Source organism: Lepidochelys kempii, chromosome 3 (genome assembly GCF_965140285.1).
Source record: "Lepidochelys kempii isolate rLepKem1 chromosome 3, rLepKem1.hap1, whole genome shotgun sequence".
NCBI classification, from domain to species: domain Eukaryota; kingdom Metazoa; phylum Chordata; order Testudines; family Cheloniidae; genus Lepidochelys; species Lepidochelys kempii.
The window spans coordinates 197,421,242-197,431,405 of NC_136382.1; positions in this window are offsets into that span (position 1 = coordinate 197,421,242).

Sequence of the window (10,164 nt, forward strand, 5' to 3'; positions counted from 1 at the left end):
TACTTTAGCTCAGGGGTGGTTATATTTCATTGGCAGGCGAAGTGATCCCTGCATATAGCAATTTGTAAGTTGTTTGAAATTAAAGGCACTTATAATGATCGTAACACTTATTAGAGGTAACCTATGAAACATTCATGGTGGTGCAGTAATGCCCTGGCCAGATTACCTGCAAGGATCAAACCCAGGACATCTGGATCTAAATATATAAGCCTCTAGGACCAGATCCACTGAAATCAATAGATGTTAGGAGTCTTAATATCTTTGTGGTTCTGGGCTGTAGCGCCTATGTTGAAAGGCAAGGACCATTTTCTTGAGCACAGTAGAAGACACATCAACATTTAAGTCAGTAGAGGGGACAAAGAGATACACAATGTTACATGTGAGAAACATTATTAAGGCTTCAACTTTATACTCTCTGAAGCCTGCAGTCTCTAGTGAGTAATTAGATCAGTCATACTTTCAAGGTGTCGGTACTTAGCCACTAGAGTGTGACTGGACCACACACAGTTGAGCAAGTCTGACATTCCATTCACCAGAAGGCAACAGCACAAATACACATTGGGGAGGACAAAGACAAACTGAACTAAACTGAGGGACAGTGGCCTGATCCTAAGCCCACTGAAATAAATGGGAAAACTCCCATTGCCTTGAATGGGCTTTGGATCAGGGCCCAAAACCTGAAATCCTAGTTTGGGCAAAATTATTTTTAAAAAAAGAGTTTGCCCAAGAGTGGATGTCAGGCACTGGTTGACTGGGAGTTTTGCATGAATAATGACTGAGTGAAGTGTGGGCAAGGATTTTAGGAATTGTAGGAGACAGGATTGGTGTGCAAATACAGCTCCTTGTTCTTCACTCCCCTCCTCTGTATAAAACAGCAGGCAGCCTATTAAGGAGCATAGATGGCAACTGACCAGTCACACCACCAATCCTCGATTCTGTATGGCTGAAGATTTAGACAAAGCAAATAGCTCGCTAACAGCCCAAAGGCTGAGTTATGTTCTAATAAATTGTTCATCGGACATTTACAAATAACAAGCGAATGTGTAAAAGTAAAAAGTCTGTCTGTTGATAACTCACAAACTGAAAAGGAGGCGACATTCCCTCGATACATTTCAGAGTAGCAGCCGTGTTAGTCTGAATTCGCAAAAAGAAAAGGAGGACTTATGGCACCTTAGAGACTAAACAATTTATTTGAGCATAAGCTTTCGTGAGCTACAGCTCACTTCATCGGATTTCCCTGAAGAAAACGAACTGCTCTAGTCCTGAGGGAAGACTTCCAGCCAGGATCAGGAGGGTGTTGGCAGCTGTCGGAACATTTGATACAACCGCTGACAGGTGTAGTTTAGTTCCTCCACCCAGGACACAAAGGAGGTGGTACGGATTCTCTAAGTCGGGGGTGACCAACCTGTGGCGCCGGAGCCACGTGCGGCTCTTCAGAGGTTAATATGCGGCTCCTTGTATAGGCACCGACTCTGGGACTGGAGCTACGGGTGCCAACTTTCCAATGTGCCGGGGGGTGCTCACTGCTCAACCCCTGGCTCTGCCACAGGCCCTGCCCCCGCTCCACCCCTTCCCGCCCCCTCCCCTGAGCCTGCTGTGCCCTCGCTCCTCCCGCTCCAAGCCTCCTGCATGCCACCAAACAGCTGATTGGGAGGTGCAGGGAGGGAGGGGCAGTGGCTGCTGGTGGGCGGGCAGGAGGTGCTGGGAGGGGCGGGGCGGGAAGTGAGGGGGAGCTGCTGACGTGTTACTGTGGCTCTTTGGCAATGTACATTGGTAAATTCTGGCTCCTTCTTGGGCTCAGGTTGGCTACCCCTGCGCTAAGTGGAGAGACAACTAGGGATCTAGGATAGAAAAAGGATTAGAGAAAACCTTAGGGACAGCCAAGGTCAAGGCTGAAGTTCATATTGTGCCAACAAATCCAGCCCCCCCCCCCCCACTTCCCCCTGTCCCAACCCTGGAAGGGGATTGTTTGGATGCTAAGACCCTGATCCTGCTAAGACTTAGGCATGTGCTTAACTGTACACCCTGTGAATACCCCTACAGAACGAGAGATACTCCCAGGGTTTACAGTTAAGCATGTGTGTAAGTCTCAGTCAGGGTCTGTGTGCTCTGCTGACGATGAGGTATGGACTTAACCCATTCATAACTGAGTCTAATCAGAAAAGCTAAAGTTTAATTTCTTTCGGGGATAAGGAATTCACCCACCATGGCTCAGCTTCCCCATTTTAAGATGTTAGGACTCGGCTTTTCTAGTATGTATATTGCACTAGTTTCCCCATTGTCCTGGGCTCTGTCCACACATACAACAACAAAAAAACAGTCCCTGTCCCAAAGACAAGAGACAGCAGGTGGCTACATCAGCGGGGTGAGGGGAGGTACAAGGTAACATTGAGGTTATAGCAGTGATTAAAAGTACACTAGCTCTCTAATCATTATCAAGGCTTTTATAGGCGTCACAACGGAGGTGAGTTTTATGAGGAGATTTGAAGGAGGATAGTGTAGTGACCTTGCAGATTTTTACAGGGTACTCCTCCCATTCAAAAGGAGTGGCCTGGCAGAAAGCACAAAGGAGCTTGTGGGAATATTGAGCTGATGGTTGACAAAGGTATCACTGGTGGAATGGAAGTGGGAGTCAATGACTGAATAGAATATAGGGGGTGATAGGCAGGGTGGGGATCCAACATGAAGGGCTTTTAAAATAACGGAAAATAATGTGTTTCATGTTGCGGAGAATGGGGAGCCAATGGAGGGATACAGAGATTTGGGGGAGTGACAAGCTTGAAACAACAAGCCAAGGAGATGGTCTTTTCAGCAGCGTTTAAAATAGACTGAGGGAAAAAGGGGGATTAATGGCATTTGTCAAAGCCAGAAAGAAGGAGGTTGCAATCAGCCAGGCTATTCCTGCTTTATAGATAAATATATTTCACAATCTGTCATTCCTCTTCTATCTTCATTTTTCTGGTTGCTGTCAGTGGATGCATATGTCTGGCTCTTTCAGTTAAAACTTCCATCAGAATCTGGAATTTTTCTGTCTGTGAGATTTCTCCATCCATAATCATGTGTGTGATCTTTGCACTCTCGAAAATATGAACTGTCCCTTCTCTTGCGCTTCTGTACTACATGTGTGCCCTTGAAGAGGTAACTGCTGGTTTTGTGGAGAATAGCTTGTGTGGGTGCACAGACCCAAAATAAAATTTTAAAATTGATATTTTAAATGGGTTTCATCTTGATGAGCTTTAAAGCAACCGTTTCATATCAAGATTTAGATTTCATAAGCTGTGTGACCTATAGCCTCGTTAAAAAATAGGAAGTTCACTGCAATTGGTTTGTTTGCAGAAAGAATAAGAACATTTCTCAGTTTCTAGCTTAGTAAATGAGAAAGCCTCGACGATGACATTTATCATAAGTCTGAGTTTATTTTTATTTTGCTGATGAATAAATGTTTGAGCAACAGATTTTTTGGTTGGTTGGGCTGAACCTTTTCCCATTAGTTATTTTTAGAAGGATTTTATTTGAATTTTTCATAACCTCGAGACAATGTCTTTTAGAGAGACGAGATGGAGGAGGTAATATCTTTTCTTGGACCAACTTCTATTGGTGGGAGAGAGACGAGCTTCTGAGCTTGTCTCTCTCGTCAACAGAAGTTGGTTCAATAAAAGATATTACCTCCTCCGCCTTGTCTCTAATATCCTGGGACCGACACGGCTACAACAACACTGCATGTGTCTTTTTAGGACATTTGACCCAGATAAGACCATGTCTGCTTTCTCACGAGTGGTCTTCTATGTGTGGATTTTTGATATTTTGGGGGAGTCAAAGACCAATAGTCTCTGTGATATGAAAAATACTGAATATTTTTTACATTGCTGACTTAAACATGGTTCTTCCAAGTTGACACTTCTAATGCAGCCGATGAAGTGAGCTGAAGCTCACGAAAGCTTAGGCTCAAATAAATTGGTTAGTCTCTAAGGTGCCACAAGTACTCCTTTTCTTTTTGCGAATACAGACTAACACGGCTGCTACTCTGAAACCAGCTAATGATAACTTAATTCAAAGTTGATTGTACTGAGTTACACGGTTCCAAGGTAGGCCTTGCGGCAGATTTGTCCAAAGATCTTGGAGGGAGGTACTGCAAGGCAGAATGAGCAAAACTGTTTTCACTGAAAATAATTCAACCTGCTCTAAGCGAGAGCTAAAAGAAACACTTTGGGCCAATGTCTATGCAGTTGTAAATGGGGACAGCCCAAAAGAGCTATGCTCATTTACTCCAACACACAGTTTGGCTTTCAATTTTTTGTTGATTATTTTGTGGCTATAGTAGTTACTCTCTTATACACATATGAAAAATTATTCCCTCTTGGGAGACCTCTGTATTTACTACCCTGAGTTAAGCATCCACTGCAACTCCCATTTCTTTGCTTCATTGGTTAGCTGGAATGGTTTTAGGTTTGCAAAGTTCAGCGATCTTAGATATAATGAAATATAAAAGATTTCTCAAGAGATATTGTGTGACTCTTTAATGCATGGATAATTGACTTGACAAACCTTGGTCACCTTGGCCCAGGACTTAGGGCCCAAATACTGTTGAGGATCTGGGCCCTACTCCATCCTTCTGAATTGTTCCTAGTAATATAGTCATTAGGCTATGTATAGAGCAGTTTTAACATACTAAAGGAATGAGTCTCCAGTTTCCATGTACATGACATAGCTTTATCCACTTTTTATTATTTAATATCTTTTGTAATGCCACTAAATAAAGCCTGGCCACATTTTACAGTCTTCAGATTCCAGAATGAATTAGTGCTTTAGTTTTTCCTGCCAGATAAATACATAAAATAAACAAGCATGATGTTTTTTGGAACAGAAATCTACAGTGAAGCTGTTTTCTCGGGGCTTTCCGATAATTTCAAGCAATTGTTTGTCAACAGTCTATTGTTTATTTTCCCAGAGCTGGAAGACCAGGTCACTCATTACCTGTGAGAGGAAGTCATAGAATTGTGGCAAGGCAGAGTCTTGCTTAAAGATTAGCTATGGTAATCTCCTGAAATTTGTCATATTTACATGCTGAATCATTTTTAATGGCAAGTAAGAAGCTTAACACTTGTATGTTTTCTCTATAAAAAAAATGAGACAGAATGCACGTTCTTGAGAGGACAGTAAGTTGTATAACAGCAATAACTAGCTTTGTTAGCAAACCACATAAATATACAGTGCCAGTGTACGGACCTGGCTCCAAAGTAGAGCTGAAACTGGTATGCAGTGGGTTATTTAAAGTCCGCGTTCCTCGCTAGGAGAATATCTGTTTCTTTTCAGCTCTGATTGGTTGGCAAGGTTAGTCTGAAATGAAGACTGTTGAATGCAAGCAAAAAAATAGTTGACAGAGCTCCTACAACAGCGGTTCCTGATGTGGCGAAGTTCCAGGCATTGTGAAATGGATGAGCTGCATATGATTAGCAACACAGTCTTAGAATAGTATCCTGATTTGTCAGTAGTAGTAGGATATTTTTAAAGTGGGATTTTTCTTCTATCTTTCTCGATGGGGGGGTAGGCATTTTTCCAGCCTCAAGAAAGCTGGGTAAAGTGGGTCCAAAAGTATGAGAACTACAGACTGTGTGGAAACCTATGTTATTTGGAAATCTCTTCAGCAGATATCCATTAAAGTAGAGTTGGTTGCTAATAATACCAACTGTGATGAGCTAGATCAGAGGTCGGCAACCTGCGGCATGTGTGCCAAAGGCGGCACGCGAGCTGATTTTTAGTGGCACTCTCCTGCCAGCCCGGGTCCCGGCTGCCGGCCCTGCTCAGCCCGGTGCCAGCCTGGATGGACGGAACCCTGGGCCAGCAGCAGGCTGAGCGGGGCCGGTGGCCGGGACCAACCAGCAGGATATTATTAAAGGGAAAAAGGCAAAATACCACATTTATTGTGAATACAGAAAGAATCATAGTAAGCAGTTAGTTATAGCTATAACATTCCATTCAATCTCATATTTATTCACACATTCATTCATACACACACACACACACACAGGTTCTGCAAGGTTGTTATCATAGTTACCAGCCTTAGAGTTGCTCATGCCAAGCCACTGGCCAGGTGGCCTGAACATGAGGAGGGAGCAGGGTCTTGTCAGATGCTCATCTGATGCTCCTGGAAGTTGGTTTGCAGAATCAGACCCCCAAAGTTCTCACTTTCTAGAGTCCATTTTTATAGGAATTTCTTCCTATGCCAGTCTATGGGAATTTCTTCATCATGCTGTTGCTGAATCAATCAGCAGATGGCACATTCCTGACGGCTCCGGGTGCTGCCAGATATTATCTTGTTCTTTGGTTCTCCCATTCTTGAGGCTGTTGGGTGGATTCCAGTCTGCCCTCCGGGGGTCCTCTGGTTATTTCCATTTGACGCCTTCTTCAGCCGATGGACACTGGATTCTTAGGCTGGCACCTCCCTGTTCATTCAGTTATTATCCACACCAAGCATCCACATACATCCTCTATCTCTATTTTAATCACAATTGTTAATACAACAAAAGGGCGGGGAGTCTCTGGGTGCTGTTTCTGTTGTTACAGAGTATTGCTTTGAGTCTCTCTCTGTGCGAATTGCTTTGAGAACAGACTCTGTCTTAGAATGTACTAATGCAATTAGCAGCTTGCAAGTTTCACATATAGAGGGAGAGAAACAGTACCAAAAACCAAGAGACCTCTTAATTAGTAATACCCTGGAATTTAAACTATGGGGAATCAAACTCATTTGTGATTTTAATACAGAACTTCTTTAATATGATCCAACACAGATATCCATTAAAGTAGAGTTGGTTGCTAATAATACCAACTGTGATAAGCTAGATCAGAGGTCGGCAACCTGCGGCACGTGTGCCAAAGGCGGCACGCGAGCTGATTTTTAGTGGCACTCTCCTGCCAGCCCAGGTCCCGGCTGCCAGCCCTGCTCAGCCCGCTGCCGACCTGGATGGACGGAACCCTGGGCCAGCAGCGGGCTGAGCGGGGCCGGCGGCCGGGACCCCGGCTGGCAGGGGCCGGCGGACGGAACCCCAGACAGGCAGCGCGGGTGGCAGACAGAACCCCAGACTGGTAACGGGCTGAGCAGCTCAGTGCGCTGCCGGTCTGGGGTTCCATCCGCCAGCCCCTGCCAGCCAGGGTCCCAGCCACTGGCCCCACTCAGCCCACTGCCGGCCCGGGGTTCCGTCCATCCAGGCCGGCAGCGGGATGAGTGGGGCTGGCGGCCGGGACTCCAGACCGGCAGCACGGGCGGCGGACAGAACCCCAGACCGGCAGTGGGCTGAGCTGCTCAGCCCATTGCCAGTCTGGGGCTCCGTCCGCCGGCCCCTGCCTGCCGGAGTCCCAGCTGCCGGCACCACTCAGCCCGCTGTCAGTCTGGGATTCTGTCGGGGGGGCCCCTGAAAATGTAAAATTTATTACTGGCACGCAAAACCTTAAATTAATGAAGATTTGGCAAGCCACTTCTCAAAGGCTGCCAACCTCTGAGCTAGATGTTAGCGCCAAGGTTAGATTGTAGCTACAGGATAGGATGTTTACAGCTCGTTAATGTAATTTAATTTGTGCTAGTTTCACAACTCACTCGTCAAAAATCATACACCAGATAACAGCATGAGGGATGGGGAGGACTGGATTGCTTTTGGGATTTGAACTATAACCCAGAGTTTTCACATCTAAACTAGTGGTTCAAATTTGGCTGGCGTCATAAACATCATGGCTGGCATCATAAAAAGCTGTTTTATACCATCAAGTGACCTGCAATGTGTGAGTGAGCTGAGATCCCTAATTGTAGTGGGAATGCATGCAAATGATGTGCCAGACTTGCCCAAAAAGTACTAAATGAGTCACTGCAATCCAGTCACTGATGCCAACCCATAAACAGGCTATTTACAGAGAACAGTGTGGAAGCTGCTTGTGTCCCCCCACGCGCTTGTTTGTGGGTCTCCAGGCCAACTGGCTAACCCATGGGAACAGGAGACTTAGCCAACTAATAAGCTATTACGCAGAAAAGAGAGTGGCTGGAGATCCCATGCCCAGCTGCCGAGGTGTGTTGCTCTGATAGAAGCAATGCCAATGCTAAGTGATGCAGAAACCTTGTGGGTAATGGCACAGGAAGGTCGTGCTAGGGCAAAATACAAATGGTCAAGTGAAGAGACTTTTTAAAAGCCTAGTGGGAGACAGCCTGAAAGAGGATTTGGGCAAAGGAGCTCTGAGCATTCACGCCAGACCTAATGGCTTTGAAACCATAAGGCCATATAATGAAGTTTTAAAAATGACTAGTAATACCCACTCTATGTAGGGAAAAAGCGGAATTTGCCTCAGTCCCTGTAGCTTGGTACCACGGACAGTGGAGATCGCTGGTACCAGTCCCCTCTCAGAACACTGCACTGTGGAACACCATAGCAGCATGGAACTGGCCGCTGCATCATTACAGGACCAAAATGAATAAAAATGGTAATTTGAATGTAGTTGCTTGCTGAATGTATTCTTCACCTGCTTAATAGGGGTATCCAGCACATAGATCCTGATTCAAGGCTCATTAAATCAATGGAAATGCTTCCATTGACTTCTATGAACATTGGGTCAAGCTCATATTCAGGAGGTTAGTGAATTATATATTTTTTCTTTACAATTCACCTTTAAAATGTGAATGCAAATAATTTTAGGGTCTTATTGATCATAAAGGTCCTTCTTAGCTAGGCCTCTGGCTGGTTCATAGAAACAGTTAAATACGAAACAACATGCTGACATGCAATGAAAGGTCAGAACTCACCCTACATAAATAAATAAGGATAAGGTCTTCTTTTAAGGACCTCAGAATCCTACCTTTAACTCCTCCTGTTTGTGCCTCGGTGTTAAAAGGATAAACACTATTTAGCAGCCCTTTCAGCTACAAAATGCTGAGCCAGCATTAACTAATTCTCAAAACACTCCTGTGAGGCAGGTAATTATGTACGATTACTATTTTACATCTGAGGACACTGAAGGTAAGTGGCTTGCCCAAGGCCACACTGTATGTGTCAGAGATGGAATTACATCTTTGGTGGTCTTGGGTGATATTCTGTGCTGTGCTCAACTCACAGCCGAAGGAGGGGTAGGGGAAGTCTATGGTGACTTTAAGCCAGCCTTGCTCCTACCCCATCCTGGAGTGCTGCAGCAGCTGTAGAAGTCCCCAGCGTAATTCAGACAGCCCTGGGGGCCTGTCTAAGCCTATGCCTACACTACAGTTTATGTCGGTGAATAAACCACCACCACGAGTGACATAAGTTACACCGATATAAGTGCCAGTGTGGACAGCGCTATGTTGGTGGGAGAGCTGCTCCCGCTGACGTAGCTCCCGCCGCTCGCAGGGGCTGGAATAGTTAAGCTGACGGGACAGCAATCCGATGCAGCTGCACTGCTGTAAGCTCTCTAGTGTAGCCATAGCCTAAGTTGCAGCATCCTCCCTGGGACTGCCCTGTGGGCTGCAGTGCTGATTGCCATAGCCTCACATGTCCCCTCTGGCCCCCAGCATGCCCCCTACACAAGAGGCAGGGAGTGGGTCCTCCGATGGCAGTCTTCCACAGTGTCCGTATTGGGGAACCCTCCCCCAGCCAGACCCAGGACTTTCAGGGCCGCTTTAGACTGCTCCACCAATTTTATAGATGTCAAGGGACCATAAGGGTATGACGCTGTCTCCCATTGTCTCCCAGTCCTGTACTTAGACCAGTAGATCACAAATCTTGCTGTCATATTGCATAAGATGACCCACATTTCTGAATTTCCTTTAGGATCCCAGAAAGCAGCTGTTAATTGCCCTGAAGTGCTCTGCCTGGAATTGATACATAACAAAGGAAAAGAGAAAATTTGCACTGAGTATTTATTTACATAGAAGTGGGTATAGCATTGATATGCACGCTGAACATTTCAATTCTGTGCAGATTCAGTCCCAGTGTAATATACAGTGAGACTATGAACCTGGAAGGATCACAGAGAAACAAAGTCGCAGGTTTAGGTCCTTTCCACAGCCACTGTGGTATTCTCCAGAAGCCCTCATCCCTTTTATTTTTACCTTTAAATATTAAGCTTCTAGCCTTTCTGGATGTAACCCAGTACACTTGCCTCTGTTTGCCAGAAGCTGGGAACGGGCAACAGGGGATGGGTCACTTGATGACT